Source organism: Cyanistes caeruleus, chromosome 2 (genome assembly GCF_971803275.1).
Source record: "Cyanistes caeruleus chromosome 2, bCyaCae1.hap1.1, whole genome shotgun sequence".
Classification (NCBI taxonomy): Eukaryota; Metazoa; Chordata; class Aves; order Passeriformes; family Paridae; genus Cyanistes; species Cyanistes caeruleus.
Window position 1 is genome coordinate 11,528,922 of NC_141702.1, and position 25,590 is coordinate 11,554,511.

Consider the following 25,590-nt stretch of genomic DNA (forward strand, 5'->3'; position numbering starts at 1 on the left):
ATCTAAAATATCAGCCTACAGTTCCATTAAATTGTCTAAGAAAATATAATTTTGTTCTGATTCACTGTCCACCTTTGGTAGGCTATAAATCCTGGAAAGCATGACATATAACTCTAATTCTTAGGGGCAGGATGTTTTTTCCTAACTTAGGGCTGCCTGTCGCTGAATTGTCCATGGGAATAGTTGAGGTCTGTGGAACCAAACTAAAAGGTGCTGGATAAAAAAGGAAAAGTAACCATAAAAAGACATTTTCGTTTTTGTATTTGCAGAGACAACCTGGAGGCTTCTGCCAAAGCAAATCAAGGAGGATCTCTCCAAACTGAGGGGGAATTGTTGGAGGTAACAGGCCAGGACCAAGAGCTGGGGCAGTCCTCACGTGGCTGTGCCTTTCACAGCAACTGCTACCCCAGGTGTCAGGGCACAGCAGTGGGTGAAATATTTTTATTTCCATGCATGATACTAAGCAGGAGCTGCACTGGCAGCTACCCTGGATTATTTAAGTCTGTAGAATTTGGAAAGCTAGAAATATCAAACACTGCCTTCCTTGGCATTACCTCATGATTACTTCACTCATCACTGGAGAATGTGGAGGCAAAAAGGTTTAATATAAAAATGGTTCTTGCTCTCTCTAATGATTCCAGAGGCTGGGAATGATATAATCTCTTTGGGGATGATATAATCTCTTTCATATTTATTATGCTTCTGCTATAAAGCACACAAATTTAACTGATTGTAAGAAGGAACAAAAATATCTTGAATGACAAACAGGAAAATATCCTGTCTTTATACTCAGACACCCTCTTCACCACTGAACTGCACCCACAGCTGTTTTAATTTCACTAATGCCCCACATCTTTAGTATAGGAAAGTAACATCTATGGTGGGATTTAAATCAGCTTGCTTCAATGCTCTCAAATTTTGGTGTCTGTACTAAACTAGTAATTTAGACCAATAGAGACACAGTTATCTCCAGGAGAAATTCAGCAAGTCGATCTGAGACACTTCTCCTAGGATGGGATGAGTCATGCTTTGGAGGTGCTGTCCTCTCTCCATTGATTCTCCAGACTATCATGTCTAATAATCACTGATTAAATTACCTTTCCTGAATTTGTCTGATCCCTTTTTGGCCACATTTATATCTTGGTCTCCACAACATCCTGTGGAAATCAGTTTTGTAATTTAATTAAACCTTATACAATAATTTCATTGGTGACCCTCTTTCTGGCCCTGTGAGAAAGAGTCACTATTTCTAATTCACCTGCTCCTCATCAGACATGAAATATCCAGAACCTGTCCAGCCTATGTGCCACATTTCTAAACAACTTTACTCCCTTTTTCTAGGCTTTTTACAAGTTTATTAATTCTTCATCATACAAGTGACTATAATTACAGATGGAATTCTCCACACGCTTATAAAATAGAATACATTTCTACTGTCATATTAGTTCCTAGATATTTTAGCTGCTATTTTATATGAATTTGGAAATTTCAGAGATGGATCCTCATTGATTTCCATTTCCTCTCCCAATCTCTACTTGTTATAGTCATCAATGTATTTTGTCTGACAGGCATTGCCTTCCTCTTATTAACAAAAAATCCACCTGATATTTTATATTCCCGATATTCAGTATTTTATAATCATGCTGCAGCAATTTATTGTCAAATTTAAATCCAATGGTTATGAGTAACCTCAAATCATCCACAAAACTTCTCACTTTACTTGTTAGTTCCACAAGTCATTAATGAATACTTTTCATTTTTTCTCCCATTCTCTGTAAATTGCAAAAATTTGTGACAACTGTTTTTATGTCTACTACCTCTTACCATATTATGGGTATATAAGTATTGCAAATAACTTGGAAAATTTAAAACTAGGCAAAAAATGCCTTCAACATATTGTTATTATTAAAGGCTAAGAACTTGATAAAATATTTCATAGAGTCCTGTATTTTAACAACCTAGAAATAAGTGTTATGGTCATTTATGGCAGAAAAAGTATGATTTCACACCCAAATTTCTGGTTAATTTCCAATACTTGTCATTGAACAAGAATATAGTTTTTGGATAAGCACCTGGTCGTGATTCAAAGTTTGAAAGCAACAGATAATCTCCCAGATCTGCAGCTGGATCAGGCCCTGCTTACGTTAAATGCTGTGCTGGTAGAGCTGTTAATTCTCTCTGGTGTGACAACACAGGAGAAAAGTTAAAATAAATTAAAGCTGCAGTTTAGGAATAAGATAAACAGTGGAATAAAATATAACAATAACAAAAAAAAAAAAAAGTATCTCCAAATCCCCAGAATCCAGCATCAGAAAACAGAGTAAAATTAAAAACTATTGTGGCACTTTCCACGAATTTGGAACACCTACTAAATCAAATCAGAGGATGTAATATAAGAAAAGTTCCCTACCAGAAGGCAGAACTGTTTGAGCTGGTTATACTCGTAGCAGGGTTTGGATTTCTTTTTTTTTAATTATTATTTTTATTTTTATTTTCCTTTTCTCCCTGAACTACTCCCAAAAGACTCAGGATAAAAAGAACCTGTTGCAGAATGGCCTCTGGAAGTGAACAAGCCTCCAAATGATGGGCTACTGGTAGCGATATTTTTCGATCTCCAAGACAAAAGGGAGTACAGAACAAATGGTACTCAGAAAACCTGCATTTTCATGGTGAAAAGCAATCCCTTTATCTTTCCTGATTAGAATAGCCCTGTTATTACGACCAAGCAAGAAGGGAGGGGAACGAGTGTGTGTTAAGAAATAGATTCCAGAAAAAGGGATCAAAAATCTCTTTTCTTGCTTATAAAAATCTGTAATATTTTTTGTGGGAAATGTGCATATCTTGGAAAGAAAAAATGTAGATTTCAAAACAAGTGATATAAGACCAGGTTTATAAAAACAGCGCTTCTATGGGTGTGGACTACTGGCTAATGCAGGCAATGCCTAATTGCATTGGTTCATTTCTATTCAAGTGAATCAAGGTGATGCTCAGTACAAATGTATCAAGCATCCCTCAGGCAGCTTGAGTGCTCTTCAGAAATCTCACCAGGTACCTAAATAGCTATGCAAATCTCATCTCAAGTATTTAGTTGCTGCATTCCCTGCTCAAAATGCAACTTAAACTCTGTCACCTTTACTTTCTAAGAATACAACACCAGCATACAAAGCAGGCCAGACACTGAACTTCTAAAGGCTGTGAATCCATGCCTTGTCTCACGTGGTACCGCTTCTCAACATTCTGAAGGTCTCAGTTTCTCACACACTGCCACTGTGAACCTGTGAAAATTCAGGTTGGCATTTGATTCTTCATGAAAATAGCCAGGCCTGTGAATAATCCTGTATTATATCAGTGTTAGTCCTGTGTAACTGCGAGTTCTAAGCTGTGAGTGCACATTAACAGTGTGGTACAGCACGTGCCTGACGAGCTATAAGTTGCTGAGAAACAACAGCACATATAGAGATGTACACACACAATAAATATAGGCTAAGCTGGTTTTATTGTGCAGACGTGCTTAGCATTGAGAATGCCTGCACAGCATTACCATGGCTCTGCTGTGAGACAGACACTTAGGTAACAGCAAATCAACTGTAAATCTCAGGCCCATGTTGTCCCTCTTATTTTCCCTTGTCCAATCTTTACCCTGTACTTTTGGCTCCCTGGCTTGCCAAGCTGGTCCCACTAAATCAGCTCATCCTGACTCATTCTCCCTCTTTCCTTCCCTCCTTCCTTCCTATCTGGTTCTTACTCCCTACCCAATGCCAATTCCCATCACCCCTGCTGTTTTATCTGTACTTTGCCTTTTCCTTCTCTGACTTTTCATCAGCAAAAGCAGTGAGAAAAGTGATGAAAAGTGAGAAAAGCACACAAGATGGATGCACAAGGGTAAAAAAAACAGGTATGCTTGTTTAAGCTACAGTGGAATTCATCTGGGCAACATCTTGTTGACATTTAAACAGTCTTGGCATCTTCAGGCACAAAGATAACACAGCCAGTCCCAAAGAGCAGAGGGATGCATGCCCTGGCTGCCAGCAGGACTGTCAGCATCATTCTGAGAGGCTGAATGGGAGGCATGGAAGCAGGATGCAGCATGTTTAAATGATGCTGAAAATTCTAAAATATTGGAGAGCACTTTCTGTTAAAAAATAAATTGTAAAGCTAAGTGATTATGTTGTGTAAAGCCTAAGAAACCCAGGAGAGCCATGAAAGAAACACAGTGTTTTACAGGAGGGTGGGGGTGCAGATGCAGCAGGGAGGACAAGGCTGATAAAAATGTTTCCCTCACACCTGGGCTAACAATCTCCAACTACCCTAAAGCACCACAGACTGGTCAGAGGAGAAAACACTGAAGAGGAGACCTGGGGTTTCTCAGTAGAGGCTTGAACTCTGTAGAGGCTGTTTTTGTTTGTTTTTCCCAGAACAAATGCAGAAGTGAACCTGACTGTTGCTGATGCCAGTCTGCCCCTGATCAAAGGATAAAATGAAAATGGAAAAGGCAATGAGGCCAGAGATGTCATGTCACTAGCATTTGTACTTTCTGTTTTACAAACTAATTATATTTCTCAAAAAAAAAAAAACCACAAACAAAAAACAAACCCCAAAACAACATCTTTTTTTTTTTTTTAACAGCTAGGAAAAACTTTTTAGGGTTAAGAAGAGCATTCAATTTATTCCTCTGCTCTGCTTGCCATATAGGCCTGTTAAAAAAAAAAACAACAACAATAAAAAAACACAAAAAAAACAACACCAAAAGGACAAAAATCTTAGATCTGATTTGCGTAGGAAAGCCTTGAAGACCTATAATCTCCAGAATATCCAAATAATTACCATATTGAAGTTTCCATCAAATTAGTGCCTGTCTCCAAATAAAGCCATTTGACAGTTGGCTTATTCTTCACTAATGTCATGCTCCCACCCTATTTCACTGTCTGTGCTCCAAACTTTCTTAGAAACATTTTTTTTTCTTTAACTTGAAAAGATTCACATTGATTTATGGCTCCAAGAAGCTGGCCAGGATCCAGAAAAACATCCAACAGCCAGCCTTAATCTGTTCCATCATGAAAATGAATTAGTTTTTTAAAAAATATTATTAATGATTCTAGTCTATTAAAAAAAGTCACAATTTAAAAAACTTTCATATGACCAGGAACAACATAAAACTGAGCAACTGTACTATTAATGACAAACCATTTGAAATTACTGCAAAGAAAAACAAGAGAAGACTTCTCCTCTAACACAGCATCCATAAATCATACACAGAATAATAACAGGGAAGTTATTATGGTCAGTAGCAGGGAACTTGATTAATCCAGGTGATTTCTACCTGGGTGGTAGCCATTAGAAGTTGGATATCTAATCTGAACTAGTCATCAAGGCTCCAATGTACGAGGGACAGAAACAGGCACCCGATTCAGCAAGAAGCAATTCATTCCATGCTAGAAGTTTATATAAAAGGTGACTGGGATTAATTGCCCTCTGGAAATGCCTACTCTTGTTTGTCTAACAAGAAAAGTCTACACAATTAGATTAGACTAAACATTTAACTCCTAGACAGAGAGAAAGGCATGAAAAAATATTCTACCTTGAGAGCTGAGAGTGAGGTGACTCTCCCAGTTTGGGGACAACTGCAGAGCCTTCAGCCTAACTGTGCTTCACTCCTTGTGACCCCACCTGGGCACTGCCTGCTCGGTGAAGCCCAGTGAAGGCTGTGGACCTTTGCTAAACCTGTGGGACAAAATACCAGCTCAACATTATGGCAGCCCCTGCACAGACTCTCCCCAAGAAACTCTTTCTGCCAATGCAGCCAGTTACCAACCAGCCTCAAACAGCATATTTATTAAAAAAAATCACACAGATTAATATTCTCCAATTTCTCTGAACTATGTCATATATTCATTCAGATAATAAGTCTCTCTTAGATGAAAAATGGGGGATCAGTTAACTTAATGATTTTTAAAGGTGTTTTTTGCAGGTTAATACCATTGCTGACACTTCCATGGGGAACGAATTAGTATCAGCTGGTTCCAGTGCTTGGTAATTAATCCACAGGAAAGAATACAAATATTTCTACAGAATTATGTTTCTATAGTTCTATGAAATATTTTTTTACTAATGCATCACTAAAAGTTAACTGTAGAAAACAGCATCTCTCTGGTGTTGCATAAAGAATTAGTTGCAACATCCTCACTGCATCTACATAAGCATCTACAATGCCTAGTTTGGAGCATCAAGAGATAGGTAAGTATCCTGAAAGTCCTGCTTCTCCAAACAGCACGGGTCATTTTGACATTTGTAAAGAGGACTAACTAACTAGGCATCTAAGCACGGTGTAAATTAACCAAATGTGCTGAAGCACATCCAGTCACAGCCAAGGGCCCCAGTTCAGACACCATGTAACTCTACTTCCAGGTCTTTTGAGATGTTTCTCAAGATTCTTGTTTTTCTTAAAGAATTGTTCTCTGAATATAGAGCTGGCATGCAACCATCGCTAACTTCAGCCTTACTTAAGCTTTTTGATTTGCTTTCAACCATGACATATACTCACTTTGTCCTTGCTTTTGTTCTCTAAAGCAGTTTATAAAACTTGGAAAAAAAAGGAGTGCTTTGTATCATATGGAAAATAACTGTGCTGTAAGGAACAATACCAAGGCTGAAAAGCCTAAAATTAGACCTGTAAGCTTTGCTTTCATTGGCAGCGATGTGTGAACATTCATATTGTCCCAATCCCACATTCTACCTCTTTATTCTTGCTAAACACACTACTTTCTGAAAAACACTGAAGTTTAAAATTAGCAAACCTGTCTGATTCAAGGGTATACTGACCTTGGTGATGGGCTATTTTGATTATCTTTAGGCCTTAATAGTGAATTACAAGATCAGCTATTCTCAAAATGAGCAAAGAAAAAGCATTTGCAGAACAAAAAGCTGAAGATCTCTGGAATGGTGCCTGGAATAATACTGCAATATCTAGTTGGCTTTTTCTTTACTCCTAAGAAAACTCAAAAGCAAATCTAATAGCTGTATTTTTGCTGAAAGCAAGCTAGTGAGTAGATATGCACTGTATAAAGTTCCTGGTGCTGGGCAACATGGGACTAACAGGGATAATTTAGTCATAACAGGTTAGCATCTATGATATACCCATCCCCTTCTCAGCTATGCTCATTCAGTTCCTACTGCAGTCAACAGGGGAGATAAATAAGAGCAAAATGTATTCAAAAGGTCAAACTCCATGGATTTTCAAGAAAGCCACAGAGAGGCTAAAGTGAAACCAATGCTTGCTACTGCCTTAAGTATAATTCAAGCAGTTGCTAGTGTAGTGTTTATTTTGAGTGTCTCCTTGTGGAATTTCAGGATAAAATATGAGATTGGCAGTGAGCCTGAAGGGGGTATAGTCAGAGCAGTCCAATTTCAACAGACTATCAAGATGAACTGTGGGGAGTTATTTTACAGGTTTATGGCTATAGCTCACTCTGAAGCACAGTGTTATTAATATTTGTAGAGCACTATGATATAAATAGCAACACTACATCCACCACCTAGATACCTGTGGTATGCTCTGACAGAGCACTTTTTAGATAACCAAATACCACCAAATGTGCCCCAAATGCTATACTTGAGATAGGATATTAGATAGAGATGTAATGGAACAATTATTTATGCATCAAAAATGCTGGTGTCGATCTCTAATGCAGCACTAACATTAGGCACTAACTCCAGGGTGATTTTCTGTCAGAAACCAGGATTAATTCTGATACCATTACAGCACTAGGACCCAAATAGTTTCCTGGAGTTAGGACCAGTGGAAGCCTAGATAAAGCTGGTCCTGAACTGTATTCAGTGTTTCCCATTGGAAAAATCTGTGGCCATAAAAAGCAATGTTTTCAAAGTGAGATGAAAAGCAGCTGGAGAACACTATTTATTTCATCACACTGATCTTGTCAGTATTTCTTAATGTTTCCTACACCCTGGAAACAGCATAGGCTGTCCATCAAGCTTTGCTTACCAGCAGCAAGCTCCACGGGTCACACGGTGGCATTTCAGACAAAGCTGAGCTTTTGGAAACAGAAGGGAGGCTGACTGTGCCACTGAGACAAAATGGAGATGTTAGCCACCAATTAACCACCAATTGCCTCAGGAGCAGCAAGGAAACCCTGAGAAAAGTAAATACACCTTTCTCAGGATCAGGGAGTTTTGTCCTGGTTCCAACCTCAGGATGAGGTAATTTCTTCCTGGGACAGCCCTTCTTTTGTGCCTAATAAAGCCAGGTAATTGCATCCTGGATTTTGTGGGTAGGAACATGATGTGCAGCAAGACCATTTATGGAGCCGTGGCTTCAGTCTCAGGCTTAGCTTTCTATTCTTACATATAGGGAACTAATTTTACTGCCTTGGTAACTGGCATTTTTCAATTTTCTGTAATTCCTTCAAACACTTCTAATGATTTAATCATTATGAACATGCCTATACTTGAACAATAGTTCAAATTAAAATCAGTAGTGGATAGGAACTACATGAGGCATTCCTGGGAAATTCAACGTGACAACATTCTCATTCCTTCCTTATCCTTCAGAAAAGCATCTTGTTAATACAGCTATGTTTCCAATGAATAATAATTCCCTAGACTAAGAGTACTTATACTTGGAACTATTTTGGAATAGCGTTCCACAAAGAACATCAGGAACAGGAGAACTTCTCTTCGCTATTCACTTTACTACAAAAATGTGGGCTCTCATTTTTCACAGAATTATATAACTTGGCTTTGAAGGGACCTTAAAGATCATCCAGTTCCAACACCCCTACAATGGCCAGGGACACACTTCACTGGATCAGGTTGCTCAAAGCCCCACCCAGACTGGCCTTGGACATTTTCAGGGGTGTGGCACCTACAACATCTCTGGGCAACTTATTACATTGTCTGACCATGCTCATCGTGAAAAATTTCTAATATCTAATCTAGACCTGCCCTTTTTCAGTTTAAAGCCATTACCCCTTGTCCTATCACCCCATGCCCTTGGCACTCTTTACCCCTTTTGGTACTGGAAGGCTGCTATAAGGCCTCCTTTACAGAAGGGGTAAGATACATGGACCTAGATTCTAACAGTAATAAAATTCATATTATTTATTAATTCTTAAAATGGATTATCAGTTGTAGGATTCTTTACTGTGAGGGTGATGAAGCACTGAAGCAGGTTGCTCAGAGAAGCTGTGGGTGTCCAGTCACTAGAAGAGTTCAAGACCAGGGTGCATAGGGCTTTGAGCACCCTCGTTTAGCAAAAAGGTCTGTTCCACTCAAAACCATTCCACACTGGAAGGAGAATTATAACATAAAAATAATCAAAAGAGTTAAAGATTCTGCAGTGAGCCATAGAATCCTTTTTTAAATATTTAAATTAAATTAAATCTACTTTATAAGAATCCCCACAGATCCCTAAATCTCCACACAAGCTATGCACGCTGGTGCTGAATACTTTATAAATTTATATACTCCATACTATACCATATGAAGGTTCTGCACAAATGTTGGAGTAGATTTGCAAATTCCTTCATGAATAGTGTAGGTAAATGCAAGTTAGGCTCTCCCAGAGACAACTTACAGAGCAGAGGTAATGGCACAACATTCTCAGTCTTCTGTGTGACCCAGACAAGCACAAAACATTCTCTCCAAGGTTCACAAAGACCTCTGGAAAATGCAAGGGTAAACTTGTGACGTGGGCATAACTGATGTGGGATGTTTATATCTTAGGGAAAAATGGGTCATCATTCAAGCTCTCTAGGCAGCCTCCAGGTTTGCATTCTCCTGGAGGATCTTCATGGCAGGTGCCAGTTGTCACTAAAAGGTGGGTGCTGAGCTGAGTTGCATTTCAGAACTGCCCCAGCTCCTGGGCTTGTCCCCAGGACAGCTCTCCCAGCCTGCCCAAGGCAGACACCTGATGCTGGCTGGCTGTGCCCACACCAGATGCACAAACAGAGCCTCAGCAGCATCCTCTGTGCTTCACTCCACATCACCTACTTCCCAGCCAAGAAAATATGTATTCCAGTCAAAAGCAGTCTAGACATAAAGTAATATAGGCAGTACAGATGGACAGGAGATTATACCTGACACAAAACTCAAATAAATCATCTGATAAACTTACAAGAAAAAACTGAGAGAGATTGAGTAAGCTAGTGACTATATTCCTATCATAATCTTTTTGAAAAAACACTTCATCTGCTCAGCATAGGAAGGGCTGCTTGCCGCTTTCCCACCAGCCATATTCTGCTTTTCCACTACTTGCAGCTTGTTTTGATTTTGGCTGAGTGGAAGATTGATATGGAAAAGCCTTGCAGGAATGCCAGAGTGCAGGGAGCAACCTTCCTACTAATCGATGCAAGCTGCCTGGGAAGAGAGGCAGGATGATCATTTCCTCCCTGCTTGTTCATCTACTCCCCTGGGAACAAGTTATACTGCAGTGACACATTAGGGCATGTGCTGTCAAAGTGCTTCTGGCAGAAAAAATAAGTGAAGTATCAAGTGACTGAGCCCTGTCAGCTAGCCATGGGATGCAGGGCTGTTCCAGCCAAAACAAAATCCCACTACAGCTGAAGCATACATTTAAATTTTTCGTTTAGAGTGATAAAAAGTCCCATTGAATAGTCTGCTACTATTCTGCTACTAGGAGCAGAGTAAAACTGGCAAGTTTGTTTGTTAAAAAACAACCAGACCTTGCAGTTCTACTTTTAGAACACACACCTAAGCTGGAAAGTTTGCTGCAGGAGCTCCGGAGTCCTGATGTGCTGAAAAAAAATTGTACAATCAACTCTCACACATGGCAAATCTTCTTTTGTCTTCCATAATGTGGACTTGGGACAGCACTTAATAACAACTTGATGGAGCCTGATGGAGTTGAATTGGCTTACATCCAGCATGACTGGTGCTCAAATGACTCAATTTTAAAAAATATTTTGCCATAATAATAAATGGGAAGTAATGACCACCCACAGCTGGCCAAAGAAGTAAGGGATTTTGCAAAGGAAAAACAGGAAGCACACAACTTATGGACCATTCCACATAAAATACATACCTTCCATTTTTTTTCTGCTCTAGTACTTTTAAAAACGCTATTTTTACCAGGTCTTGGCCTTTACATTGTCACACCCATGCCCCTCTGAAACAAGCAAGAGCAGATAACAGCCACTCCTGCCAAGGCTTACTGCAGGGACAAATCTCAGGCACAACCCATGGATTAGCAGAATGCAACTGGTTACGCCTGTTGTCTGCATTGTACTGAGAAATCCTCACATTTTTGTTCATTCACAGTCAAACTTAGTTCCAGGTAATGCAAATGTCCAAGGGGAAAAGCTACCAAAGCCTGTCCAAAATGGAATTTGTACATTTATAGGAGAGCTTTGCCATTTAGCTGTATGGTACAAAGCACAGGGGTGACTCTCATGCTTCTTTCTAAAGGATAACTTCAAATGCAAATGAGAAACTGGTCTGACCTTATTTTTTCATAGTGCTTTGACAACACTGCATGCATATGCAATGAACATGGTGACAGCTGTATTTTTTTTATGCAAAAGTCTAAAAAGTAAAATATGTCAAGGACTATGGCTAAACTAATAATTAAAATAATTAAATAATTAAAACTGACATAAGAATTGTATGTAAATGCAATACAGTGATGTAATTAATCCAATGTAATTAAAACCCAGAGATAACTGAGAGGTGCACCTCCTCACTATCTACTTAAGGAGCCCAGTCCATGCTCTGCAGTTCATTCCTCATCAGATTTAGTCCAAGTGGATCATCATTATCGCAACACCACCCAACAGATCTCACCAGCAAAAGCACAGGAAACTGGGGGAGATATGTAAATACCTGCTTATTTCCACTTTATAAACATTCCAAAATTAGATTGCCATTGATACGAATGATTTAAATGTAAGGTACACAATATTTATCATTTTTATTACTTGTTACTTAGTATTATTATTTTATAATTCTGTTAAATTTTTAGTTCATCAACTACACACAAGCACTTGCTCCTGTAACAATTTATAAGGTTTGCCAGCATTACTAAACTGCAGTGTTTAGCTTCCTACCAAATACCTCAGAGAGCCAAGAGGAAAGACAAGCCTCAGGAACAGGTCACAGGCAGACAACGATCACAGTTCTCTACTGCTCCCATTGCACCATGGGGTGATTACACACCCCTTTTAATCTGACACAATCCAGTTCTGCTCCCAAAAAGGGTTTTACTCTCCAAAGAACCATATTCACTTTTAGAAGGAATTCCTTACCTAATGTCTTCTGTATATCCCAGGATTTGTGTGGCCATGTGCAAGGTAGGTAAGAAAAAACTGGTCATGCTTCTTTACCCAGAAAAGGTGAAAAAAGGGTCATTTGGGTGAAGTAAACCACAAAAAAATAGGCAAGGGTAATAGGAAAGTGAGGCAACAGGGAAAACTTCCTGTTCTAATACATGTGATCATAGAGCCCTGCCAGGAAAGGCTGGGTTGGGCTGGAGGGAAAGCTCAGCTCAAGCTGGTGCCATGTTCCCCCTCCTGGTTTCAGAAGCACAGATCATCTGGTGCTGGGACAATCAGACATTGCCCACACAGACTGGGGCACACCAGTGGAACACCAGAAGTCCAATGGGACACTGCTTTCATCCAAATTTCTAATCTTGCATCTTCATTCTTTTAAAACCCCAGATGTGGTCATCCCCCCAGCAAACCCTGTTCTACTTGTCTCTGACAGAAGACAATCATCGATATGGGAATGATATCAGAATTGTGAGAACAACTCTTTTGAGGCAGAGATTGACCTTTACTGATGTATGGCACTGAAATACTTAGAGGCAAAAAATTTACACAAGTTGCCAAATGTTTTTCCACCATGATTTGTAACAATCAGAAAATTGTCTGAGGTTTTGTACAGCCTCTTTAAATTTATCAGTGGTAACTAAGCTCCTCCCATGAGAGGAACTTCAGTTATAGCACTGTGATAAGGCACATGAGTAAAACAGGTTCTACGGTTCTCTGAGAATAAGGGTTTGGGATTCCATCCTCTGTTTTGCCATCAATTCTCTAAAAGCTCTTGGACAAGGTGTGTTACTGCCTTCTGCATCATCATCACACAATACTAAGTAAATGAAATCATGTTAAATTCTATAAATTTGACAATACTGTAGTTGCCATATCCCATTCAAAACTGACATCAGCAGTGAAAAATTACATGGCACATAAATACAAATGCAAAACAATGAGCAACTTGTCACATAAATTCTTCAAAATCAGCTCTCCAAACAGGTTTTTACTTCAGAAAAGCAGAATTTTTAAGAGCAGCTGTTCAGTCATAAGATCAATGAATCATATGATGAGAGAACATATAAAGTCTTATGCAAATACTTCACATTTTATTTTTCAATCCTTTCCCCCACTTAGTTTCACGTCCCAAATGCCTTTGGATGAGCAAATTCCCCTGCACCCACACAGAGCTCACCACCAGAGAGAGCCTGCACTGGGGGTGTTTCTGTGGTCATTTTTAGGACTTGTATGTGACTTAAAACCATCTCAATTCTCCTTCCTTTTCCCCAACAGCTACATCTATCATCATCCATCTGACACACAGTATAAGGAAAGTTATCACAGCTCAGGTAGTCATTGGCAGTTCAGCAGGGGCTTCCTCTCAGCACCGAACTCAGATGCTTCTGAGTATGCCCTAGTATAGCTCTGAGACAGCTTGTCTGTCATTACATCAGGAGAAGCAGCTCAGAGAAAAGTGGCAAGAATCAGATGGATTTTTCATTAAATTGTTTCCTGCAAATTCAAATTTTCCTTGTGAAGTTTTCTCATAACACTTAAAAAAAAATCACAAAAAGTGGTGCATCTGTTAGTACTTTTCATATTAATCACCCTTTTTGTGAGAGACTCCACTCCTCAGTGTTTCCTAGATGTTGACACCTTTGCCTTCTGCTATCTTCAAATGTTATCCTACTCTTTTTCCTTGCTCCCCCCTTCCTTTTTGATTCATTTAAAATGAATCTCCCTAGCACTGAAATCCTCACAGATCTGATCCTGCCTACATCTCTGACATGATTCATGATCACACCTTCTCCTTTTCCCCAAGTCTCATCTCCTTTAGGCTACAAGCTTGCTGAACACTTACACCTACTTTTCTAGTCAACTCTGTGTGTTCAAAGCAACAGATTTCCCCATGTATTTAAATCTAGTCACTCACAGACGTGTTTTAGTGGTTCAGCATGTACTCTGCACTATTCAAATCCGTTCCTTGATCCAATTTTTTTCCAGTAGGGATCAGATAGATCAGTTCAGAGAATGAGTCCTTACATTTATATGGTCTTTTAATCTGCCCTTACAGAGTGCTTACATTTGTATGGCCTTGGACTTTGGTCTAGTTACTCCAGGAAGGGATTTATCCAGAAATCTCCACTTCACATCTAGCTCTATGGTAATTTTTAATAATGACCATCCAGCCATCTTTCCATGTGTTCCTAAAGATTTCCTGTTGTCAGTATTTGTCAACAGTGCTGCTAATGCCACTGCCCACTGATGGCACGCATCTCTTTTCACTGTACAACCACATCTAACTCACTTTTACTGTAATTTGAATTTTTGAAGCATGGCAAAGTAGCATAGCACAGTTGTCAGATGGTGACTTTGCTTTTGTGACTTGTATGAATTCACTCCCTTTTTAGTTTGTTTGTTTCTTTTCCCCAGACTCAATGGTTATGCAAGAGAACCTCATTAGTCAAGTGCCCAGAGTGACATCACTAACTTTGTTCATTCAGAACAAGCCAAAAATGTTAATTTCTGCAAACTTCTTGATGGTATTTTCAAAGGAAAACAGAAGTACGAGACTGAAGTGGCTGCAAGTTGCTGTGTAGGTCTTCATAGAATTGAGAATCTCATAAGTTAGAGTGACAAAAAGCTGAGCTAGAAAAATAAGGGAATGTGTTAGCTGTCTCACACACCTTCAGACGTTGAAGACCTTCTGAATATATCAATACTGTAAGCAGTAAATGGTTGGGTTTACTGGGCAATACAAGAATTACAATCTCCAGCTATCTCTGTTACATATAACACCAGAACAACCTTGAACATTTCATGAACTCTTTCTTTTATCTAGAGATGAGCTGACATTGATATATTGTTATTGGTCTTCACTAATACACTCCTGTTGGCAACAGGGAGATGCTAGCAGCTGAAATGAGTCACATACTGCAAGACCTTGCAATTTATATGGAAAGAAAGTGCAATTTAGAAAATATCTCTGTCTCCTCCTCAGCTGACTGTGCAATGCAAAACACCCACTGAAACACAAGTCATAGTCAGACACTCATTTTTCATGTATTTGATGCACATGAGATTGCAGTGATTTTTTTATTTTAAATTGAGTAGTTTGAATTCAACAACATTAAAACAGCAATACAAAGTAATGACAGGAACACTTGATACTGAAACAAAAATTACTCTTGTATTTTATATATACCATGGATTTTTCATGCAACAATTCAGAACCTTTTTACACTGTTTTCATTTATTTACAGTTGCACATTATGAAAAAATCTACAGTTGGTTACAAATATTTGAAGAAGGTAGTAATGTAAAATAATGTGTCTCACAAACAATAGAAGTAACAAGCCAACAGTTCTCTAGCTCATCTAAAGAGGGCAAACCACTTTGTAACTGAAGGACTTGCACTGATAGGCTTTGTTAAGCAAATTGATAATATAGACATTATGGCATTAGATGATGGGTACATACAGTAGAACTATTTACAGCACTATGCAGGAATAAAAATCACAGAGAATGTTAAGCTAAATTATTGTAACATTTTCAGTTGCCTATATTGAATCTTCCTACCCCAAAAATTCCACATCCCATGAAAAAAAAAAAGAAAAATAAATACATGGGCTGTTTCTACTCTGCAGATTTACAAGAACATCTTGGGTCTTGCACTACAATACAGAGTTAAGGCACTGAAGAGAATGATTCAAGAGAAAAAGCAGACAGACACACAGAAAGAACACAGCTGTACCCAATATCTGTTTACATCCTGCTATGACTTCTTACAGACATCTTTGAAAATACCCAATACTTTGTACTTATCTAGAGATACCCAGATACAAACCCAGCTGTTTAGGACATATTCTAGGGTGTATCTACACTACAGCCCAAGAGCTGGAGGACAGCGTGTGCCTCAGCCAACTTTCCACTCTGGCTTTGCCACAGTGAACAGCCCCATGGGGGGAAGCAGAAGGTGTATGAATGTACCCTAATTAGCTCTGCAGGAGGCAAACCCAGTCGCTGCTACCAGGCGTGGATTGCCTCAAAGTCACGCCATTAAATCCCTGTACAAGCTGCACTCTATCTTTCTGTGAAGGTTGTAGGTACAGTATATATCCTGTATGTTGTTAGAATTTTAACAAAAGTATTTACCCTTATAGCACTGTACATACAGCTGCACTTTCTAGAACATGTGCAAAGGCCAGATCCTTATTTTATAAAGCTCACAGTTTAGAAAACAAACAGAAAGTACAGCTAAAATGCAAGCTGAAGGAGGCATCCACCACGGTTAAACACACACAGCCAGCATTGTCAGGGAGAAGGAGGCTCTCAGGCAACAGGAGACCTTTGGAGCAGAATCAAACACAGGAAGCAGAGCCAGAGAGGGAAGAAAAAAGGGATCAGTAAAAGCTAAGGTTGAGATAAGACATGAGGCAGTTAGTACCTGTCGACACTTCAGGATTACATTCTCGTGTAACAGAGTGGGAAGCCTGATTGAGTAATGCTGACCTCTTAAACCATGTAGGAACAAGTGTTACTTACTGATCTGTGTTCCTGTGGCACCTCTTTGTGGCAGACACTTGAGAAAAATGTAAAAAAAATCACAACCCCTTCCAACCTCCTATTTTCCCAAACAGGAATTAAAATGAATAAACAATAGCCAATGAACTAAATAGCTACGAACTTGCCCAGCCTGGGGGACAACTCTTGCAAACAAAACCTATTTACAAAGAAAGATCAAGGCTACTTTGTGGTCTTCTTACCATACCTGAGGAGAAAAATCGAGTCTTAGAAGCTACTTCTGTTAAGCACTTTGACATTTCAGTAGTAGTGGTGTATTGTTAGGATTTCACTGGCAGAAGGAGGCAAGAATATTTATGCATATGGGTTATTTGACTCTATTTAAGGATGCATAATATAAAGTTTTAACAAGGTTAAACATTAACATACTGATTTCATACTATTCTTCTAAATTTTTTTCATTCTGCATAGATGGCAGGAACCAGATTCCAAGACAACTGGAGCTCTTTGTTGAGTGTTGTTCAGCCTTCCAATGTGGTTGAAGTGACATATCCAAGTCAGATTAAGAAAACAAAACAAAACAAAAAGGATGCCAACAAAACGAAACCCAGAAAACCAGATCAAACTCTGTTACATATCTGAAGATGCAGTCCTTTTGTACATGTCAGTCTGGTTTGCAAAATCATCAGACGTTCAATGCATCAAACTAAAGCCACTTTTCAGGCTATCAATCTTCCCAACTGAAAGCCTTTTATGCCCTTCAAAACATGAATTTCAAGAACAATCAAAATGTTGGTGTTCATTTGTATGGTTTTAAAAAATGTATGTTTAAAAGGAAAAATGACTGCTTAAAAAAATAGTATATATTCTGGTAATGAAAAATTAAATTGACTGGATAAGTCCTGGATGTTAACAATACCTGCACAAATAACTTTTTGAAGCATTATCTGCTATATAAGCTGATTTTATTTTCAGTGTTAAAAACTTTTAAATGTTCACTTTCACTAACTTTAGAAAATATTAACTTTTTCCTCTACATATACCAACTTCTACTAAAAAATAAAAGCATTTTAATTCTAACTACTAGCTAATGTCTCAGATTTCATTCTCTAAGAGTCCTCAGTTACTTTGTATTTCTAAATATAGCAGATAAGAGTACAGAGAAATATGCTGTATTGTAAGAGCTTTTATAAACAACAGTTTCTAATTTTAGACTACTTCATTCTGAATAAAGTCTAATTAAACCACAGATATTCTCAAATGCAGTCCACAAAAAGGATAATATTCACAGCTCATTACTGCTATTTGATTCCATCTTACTGTCAATGACTTAATACCTACTTTTGAGTAAAAATGTTTCCTATGAGATGGAACATGAAACTTTAATTTAAAAAAAAATCACTAACATTACCTTTCTGAAATCATTTTCAGATATTAAAATCAAGTCATAGGTACTCTACACATACCAGGCTCAACAGCTGATCTAGTTAAGATTTTTTTTTTCCAACTACTTTTGGGACTGACTGTTCAAGAACTTGTAATTAAGTCCAGAACAAACACAATTTAACACTAAGGATAATAAAATATTAAAAAAGCCTAGACAGAATAGAGACCCATTTTCCATTCTCCATGGTCTTTAAATCAAGACTGATTATTTTTTTCCCTCCCCCAGATTTGTATTTAAAAGGAGAGCAAAGTCATTGCTGAGTCAAATGCTATGGCCTCTGCTAGTCATGGTTAAAATGTTTATTAATCTCCCTTGTAGATTTAAACATTTATGGCCCTAAGAGCTTTCATCTCTAACATATAACTTTCTATTTAGCTAGAAATTAAAACTAATACAAGTAATTTTCATCAAAAGTTTTAGAGCCTTATATTTATTAGTCTAAAAATTCTGTAAATTACTGTCACAACTTGTTTTCTTTTTGAGTATACATTTTGACTTGTACAAAGTTTGAGCAACCAAAATAGTCCCATTGGTTGATATTATATTGGTTGATTCAACTCATCAGGAGTTAAAACTAAACTATATTATTTTTTATGCCTAACTACTGTATGAAAATATCTTGACAGAACCCAAAAAAAAATTTTCAACACCACTCGTAAGTCTTATCATTATGAATCTCAGGTTTTAGACATTTTCATAAAACAACTTTGAGAAAGTCTAAGTTAGTGAACAGGAAATAAGTAAAATGATTTTTTCTGATATTTACTAGAGCTCATTAAAAAAATGATGCTTCTCTGAAGTCATCAATTACTTAAAATTAAATCTGCTTCAAACCAAAAGTGATTAAAGGTCATTTTAACCAAAATGTTTAGTATCTCATATTTATATTGGTGCAAAAGCTAAAGGAATTACCATTACATCTTTTTTCCTGTACATCAGTTCAGACTTTTAAAATAAAGATTGTGTAGATAATCTTCCTCAAATGGCTTTGTGATGATAAAGTGATTTTAAAATCCTTTATCTTCCTAATGAAAAAATATTTTATTATAATTATCTTAAAAGATACACCAGGTAAACTCAAATAACCACTTCTCATTACATCAAAGTTTGTAGGTTGTTGACAAACTTGAGAATGTAGCAAACTCCTGATATTTCAAAGCAGTGAAACTAAGAAAGTTATAATACATTCCATTATTTTTTATAGTCTGGGATTATATATATGACTTCATGGGGCCTATTTCAGGGAGAAAACCTTCAATATCTGTAATGTGTGTTCCTTTGTCCTTGATATCATAATTTTAGAACACATCATGCTTAGTTCAAAAAAGGATGCAGTTGTCCTTTCACTCCCAAGGAGCACAATTTATTTCAATTAGCTGTGATTTTACAAGTTATTTTACTGAACATATTCTGTTCCTTACGTTCCTCAGGGGAATAATCACAAAGAAAAACAGCTTGATATTTTTATAAACAAATCAGTGAATTTGACTATCAAGTGGTTTTTATCTTTTTCTCCTTCAACTGTCTCCTTGAAACTACTTATATCTTTCAACTTTCATCTATGAGACCATCTCTAATAATCTGTCTTAATTTCCTACAACTGTATTATGTCCTTTCAGTCACATTCACACCCAAATGTGGAAAAGCTCTTGAAAAGCAGAGACCCTTTGGATAACATCCACATACTTAAAAGAAGAAAAAAATACATATATATTCTTAGCACTTTATAATTTAAAAAGCAATAAAAACTTGTAGCACTACTCCAAGATTTTGTATTCCACTATATCCTTTTTATCATCTGTTTCATTTTCTTTGAAAAGGTTTATAGCTATTACTCTCAGGCCAAGAGTATAAAATTCAAAAGCTAAGATTCTCTCTCTATGAACAAAGACAAGTTGTTGGAGCTGAGGTAAGAAAGCGCCGCCCTGTGATGGGAGCCCATCTGGATCCTTACATCTTCCAGCACAGCACATGCTCACAGCCTTCTCTGCTGGTGCTGTATTCCTCTACCACACAGAGCTTCTCCAATGCCATGGAGAGAAGCCATCAGAGCCAGAGAGTAAACCATGGTCTTTCCCAAGAAAGGAATTAACAGCAAAGAAGATAACTGGTAAGGTGGAAAGCGATCCAAAGATGCGTTGAACACGCACTGAAAGAAGGAATAAAATTACACTCCAAAGGAAGAAAGAAAAAGCCCAAGGATGTAGAGAATGGCAAAAAGTGTGCAAATGCAGGTAACAGTGACCCAAAAGAAAATGGGGACAGATGAAATGGTCTAGGCTCATTAGAAATAATGCAGGAAGATCACAAAGTGCTTTTCTCTCTTAACGTAAGACAAAATTAAAGAAAGCAAAGAATCCATGGGCAATCAAACCCACCTGGAAACAAGCTTCTTTATAGACCAATCGAATGACAAAGGGTATTTAGCCCCAAAGCACACTGTCAAAACAATACCTATCAAAAACAAAAGGATGAAGACCTGTGCTGACAATGTTTAACATCACAGGCAAGGAGCACAGCTGCTCAGGGTAAGTGCTGTGTGCTGGACTTTAAAAACCAAATCTGTCTATCATAATTTAAATTTTCTGTCTTCAATTAGTGTACATTGCTGTTTGAGTCACAATTAGAGGATGAGCCAGCACTTTTTGGCCAAGTGACATACAAGTCTGGAAATCTATGGAAATCTGCGAAGGTTGACAGAACTGAATACCTAAGATGGGAGCACGGGGCACGGATACAACACAAAAAAGCTTAGGAATCCATTGTGCAGACAGACATAACGTTACAATTCCAAAACTGAAAAACAGAACCAGGACAATAGCTTGAAATGTAAACACTTACATAATCACCCACAACAAAGTTCACCACGTTCATGTGTTTGTTAAGGGAACCTGTATCCTTCGATTGAGGATCTCAATCCTCCCTTCAGCTACAGTGAATGTATAGACAGAAAGTCAAGAGGCCTGTTACAGCACAGTGGTGCTGCAGCTCTCGAGCACGACCCTGCTGGAAGGCATGTCGGGATGCCCCCAGACCCCAGGCATGCTGCAGTCAGCAGGATCTCGCACCCTGGGACACGTGGTGCCTCTTCCAAACAGCACCAAAGCCAGCGGCACTGCACTGCTTCCATCCTGTACACCAGCCTGGTTTCCCCTGCTCTGCCCTGCCCTGCCCCATCACATCCCGGGTAGACTTGGCCTCAGCATTCTGGCCAGAGCAGAATTTCCCTCTGGCTGGTGCTGTGGGGTGGTATCAGCTATGACTCTTCTGGTACAATACAGGAGGGGAAGGCACACAGGGAACCGCACAACGGGACTGACAGTGGCAGAGACATCTCTGGCATTTGCTCTGTGTTGTTACATAACGCTGTGATACTCCGGAGTAGATGCCGCTTGACGACACAACTGATCTGCTGGCAATAGCTGGACGTTCCAGAACAAGAAGCACGTTGGAAAATCAGTGGTGTGCAGGTATACTTTTGTGTCAGGCAAGAAGACACGGCAACCTAGAAAACCGGTTAAATACTGCAGCCCTATGTCATTAAAGTTTGTGGATAAATAACAAGATTAAAAATTCAATCCTTATGAAAAGGCAGGGATAACACATAACCAAGATGAAGAACACGTATCGTTACTTTTCCTTGACAGCAACATTAGCCCAGACTACTTCATGCTTTGTTTGAATGGAGAAAAACATAATTAAAGTTTTAATTAGAATTGATGGCAGTCCACAAACCTGAAATGGATTGTGCTGTCTGAACACTGTACTAGATCCTTCAAGCAAATGATGTTCCTAAATGAACTATGTTCTTTAAAAAGGAAAGGCATTCTGTCAAGTAATAAGGTAGTAGTGAAAACTAATGACTCTGAAAATGTATCACAGAAACAACTACTAGGAAGTACGCATTCTGAAAGGGACAGTTATTATGAATTCTACAAAGACTGAGCTTCCACAGACACTTATTTTTCTCTGCCATTAGTCTGTTGCATATCATATTCTGGTTATAAAATATGTCAATCTTTTTATTCTTCACAAATAAATAGCGATACCTCTGAGATCTGAACTTTCCAATATATGAAGGAAGAGAATGACTATCCACAGGCACACTAATAACAAATCGTTGCTAAAAATATATTGCCAGCAGAATTGTTGGGAAAAGTACCAGTATCTCTAAAACGCATCTGTTACATTAACATCTTCGGTACAAGAACACGGAATTTATTCATAAATTTGGCCTTTTGATAGCTAGTTATGGCTTTAATGCCCAAGTAATCACCCTTCAATTTTAATGAAAAGGGCAGGTGTTTTCATCACCCTGTTATCTGCTTGTCAGCCGAAAAGCCTGGCGGTGCAGGTAAGCCCTTCCCCGCCTTGCTGCGCTGCTCCGGCTCGTGCGGCATTGGGAGCGCGGAACCTGCGCGGCGGCGGGAGCTCCGAGGAAGGCGGAGAGCCCCGTCCCACCTCCGGAAAGCCCGTGAGGAGGCTCCTCCAGGGCCGGGAAAGCGGGGGGTCTGCAGTTGCGCAAGAACAGCCCCCCCTTCCCCTTTCCCTCCCAGTCCCCGAAGGTTTCTCCGCACGCCGGAGGCCGGAGTAGCCAGCCCGGGCTGGGGCAAGGCAGGGAGGTGCCGGGGGAGCAGGAGCAGAGGAAAGGCTCACGGCATCGGGACGGGACGCGAAGCTGGGGCGGGGGGAACCTTGCAAGTGGCTGCATGCAGGAAGGGTGTCTGGCTGGCTTCACGCCTGGCTGGGTCGGGAGGAGGGAGGCGTTCCCTTGTGGGGGCAGTGGGGAGAGCGGGGGACTCCGGGGGGTGGGGACACCCCCGGGCCGGCGGGAGAAGCCTCGCTCCGGGGGCAGCGCTGCAGAGGGCAGCGAGCGCTGGGGACCGAGGGGCTGGCGGTGCCCGGGGGGACCGAGCCGTGCGGGAGGGCGGCAGTGCTGCGGTCCCTTCTGGCAGCCGCCGCTGGGAAGCCCGCGGCAATGAGCCCCCGTGTCCCGGCGCGGCACCCCGGGCGCCGGGGAAGCTGAGCACCGCGCTCTCCCCGAACCCCGCAGCCAGGACCCGGTCCTTCCCGGCGGGCGAATGGAAGAGGAGGGCGAAGAACCCCTCGGGGTACCGGCAGGCGTTCCTCCCCTCGCCCCACACAAAACAGCGCATCTCTCCGGGTGCGAGCAGCTTATTTCCAAGCGATGCTGGCGCGCAAAGTTGCGCCGGTCGGGCAGCCCCCCGTCCGCGCTCCCTCCCTCCCTCCCTCCCTCCGCAGCCGCGCGCATCCATCGCGGCTCCCGCAGAGCCCCCGCGCTCCGCTCCGCTCGGGTCAGCGCGGAAAACGCCTCCCTCGCTTTCCGCCCCGGCTGCTCACGATCTGCCTCAACCTGCTCCACCTTTTGTTTTGATCTTTGGGAACGAAATTCTCTCTCCTGCCGTCTTCTTTCCCTCCTCCTTCTCACGCCTTCGTGTGGGAGATGCCCAGGATCGCACACCAGCTTTTGTTATCTCCTCCCACCTCCATCTTCACTCCGACTGATGCCCTAGTAAATAGCAGGAGCGCGGCATCTCCGCCCCGCACCTACCCCGCTACCACCTGCAAACACCTCGCCTGTTAAATAAATTAAATAATAAAATAAAAACACCCCTTCCAGACAGCATGAAAAGCGACAGAGCGACCGCATGAATCGGGAGCACTTTTGCCTTCCCCGTAGTGTGATGACCTTGCGAGAGCTGCTCTGGCGCTTGGTTTCGCACGGTCTTTTTTCCCCCTTTCTTTTTTCCTTTCCCTACACTGAAGAAATCACGCCCTTTTCGCTATCCCTTTTCGAACGAACACGAACGCCAAAGACTCCCTCTTCCACCAAAGCGTTTCCAAGAGCAAATTGTTACGCGACAGCTCAGCTCTTCCTCTGGATGCTGCCGGTGTTCATATCCGGATCGGTGGGGGATTCGGTCCCATCTCTCACCAGTCAACGGCAAATCGCCGCGGGGACGGTTTTGCCTCCATGTCGCCGGTGGAGAAACTCCCGCACACCGACCGAGCACACCAACTTTCCCGGCCAGGACGATCCCCGACCGCCGAGCAGCGCCGAGGCCGCGCAGCCCCCGCCTCTGCCCCGCCGTGCCTCCATCCCGCCGCCTTCCCGGCAGGAAAAGCTCCGCGCGGGGCACCCCGGCAGCCGGCTGTCGCCCGCACCTCGCGGGTGCGGATCCCGGATCCCCCCCCTTTCCCCCTGCGGTCGCTCCCGCACTTACTGCGGGCGCGGGGTCTGTCCGCGGTGCGGAGGAGGGCGCAGGGCCCGGGTCCCGCGCGCTGCTGGGGCCGGAGGGACACGCGGCGCCGCCTCGGTGCGCGCCCGCCGCCGCTCGCGCCGCAGCTCCTGTGCGCGCCCCCGCTCCGCCCCGCGCGCCGCCCGCCGCCGCCCCGCACTGCAGGACCGCCGCCCCGCGCGCCGCCCCGCGCTCCGAGCATGCGCGCGGGGCCGGCGGGAGCGGGGGAAGCCCCGGGGCGGGCGGGGCGCGGGGCCGGGACCCGCGGGGGACGGAGCCCTGCGGGGGCCAGAGCCCTGCGGGGGACAGAGCCCTGCGGGGGACAGAGGACAGAGCCCTGCGGGGGCCAGAGCCCTGCGGGGGCCGGAGCCCTGCGGGGGTCGGCTCGGCCCGGCGGGCTCGGCGTCACTCCCGGCCGAACGCGGGCTCCCCGTGAGCCGTGCCGTCCGTGCCTTGCCCGGCGGGCTGCGCTTCGCTCGGCGGCTCCTTCGCTCCACGCGTGGAACCGTGCTGGCCTTGCGTGCGGAGGGGTGATCGCAAAATCACAGAATCAACTGGGTTGGAAAAGACCTCTGAGACCATCGAGTCCAACCTGTGACCAAACATCACCTTGTCAACCAGACCATGGCACCGAGCGGCACGTCCGGTCTCTTAACACCTCCGGGCATGGTGGCTCCACCACCTCCCTGGGCAGTCCATTCTGTTATCTGATCACCCTTTCTGTGAAGATTTTCTTTGTAATGCCCAACCTAAACATCCCCCGGCACAGCTCAACGCTGTCCTCATATCGCCAGTTTCCTGGAGGAGAGGCTCATCTGGCTCCTCTGAGGTACGAGGTGATGGCACTGGTGTCCCATGCACGGAGCCACCTGCAGCTGTCACACGTGTGTGTAGGCGTCACCTTCCATTGCCAGCCGCACTTCCACCGTGGCTCCTGTCCACAAGTTCCTTATACTGACGTGGAAGTTAATGTTACATGTTTTAGCTTTAAAACGTCATTCGACCGCTGAAATATGAAATTCAACTGGTCTTGCCCTTCAGTATAAAACCCAAGTGATGCTGCCCTGCCCTCGCT

General features: G+C 41.7%; 1 protein-coding gene across 2 annotated transcripts in view; it reads right to left on the reverse strand.

The window, feature by feature from the left end:
* VSNL1 (visinin like 1) overlaps positions 1 to 24,644 on the reverse strand; it is an 82,955-nt gene extending 58,311 nt beyond the window's left edge. The window contains exon 1 of one of the 2 annotated variants that reach the window (XM_086875818.1): positions 24,501 to 24,644. The gene's annotated coding sequence lies outside the window, so the exon portion shown is untranslated. Of the gene's footprint in view, positions 1 to 23,638; positions 23,760 to 24,500 lie in introns of those variants that run through there. The other variant, XM_086875819.1, reaches the window with a different exon arrangement.
* Between the last annotated feature and the right edge of the window lie 946 nt (positions 24,645 to 25,590).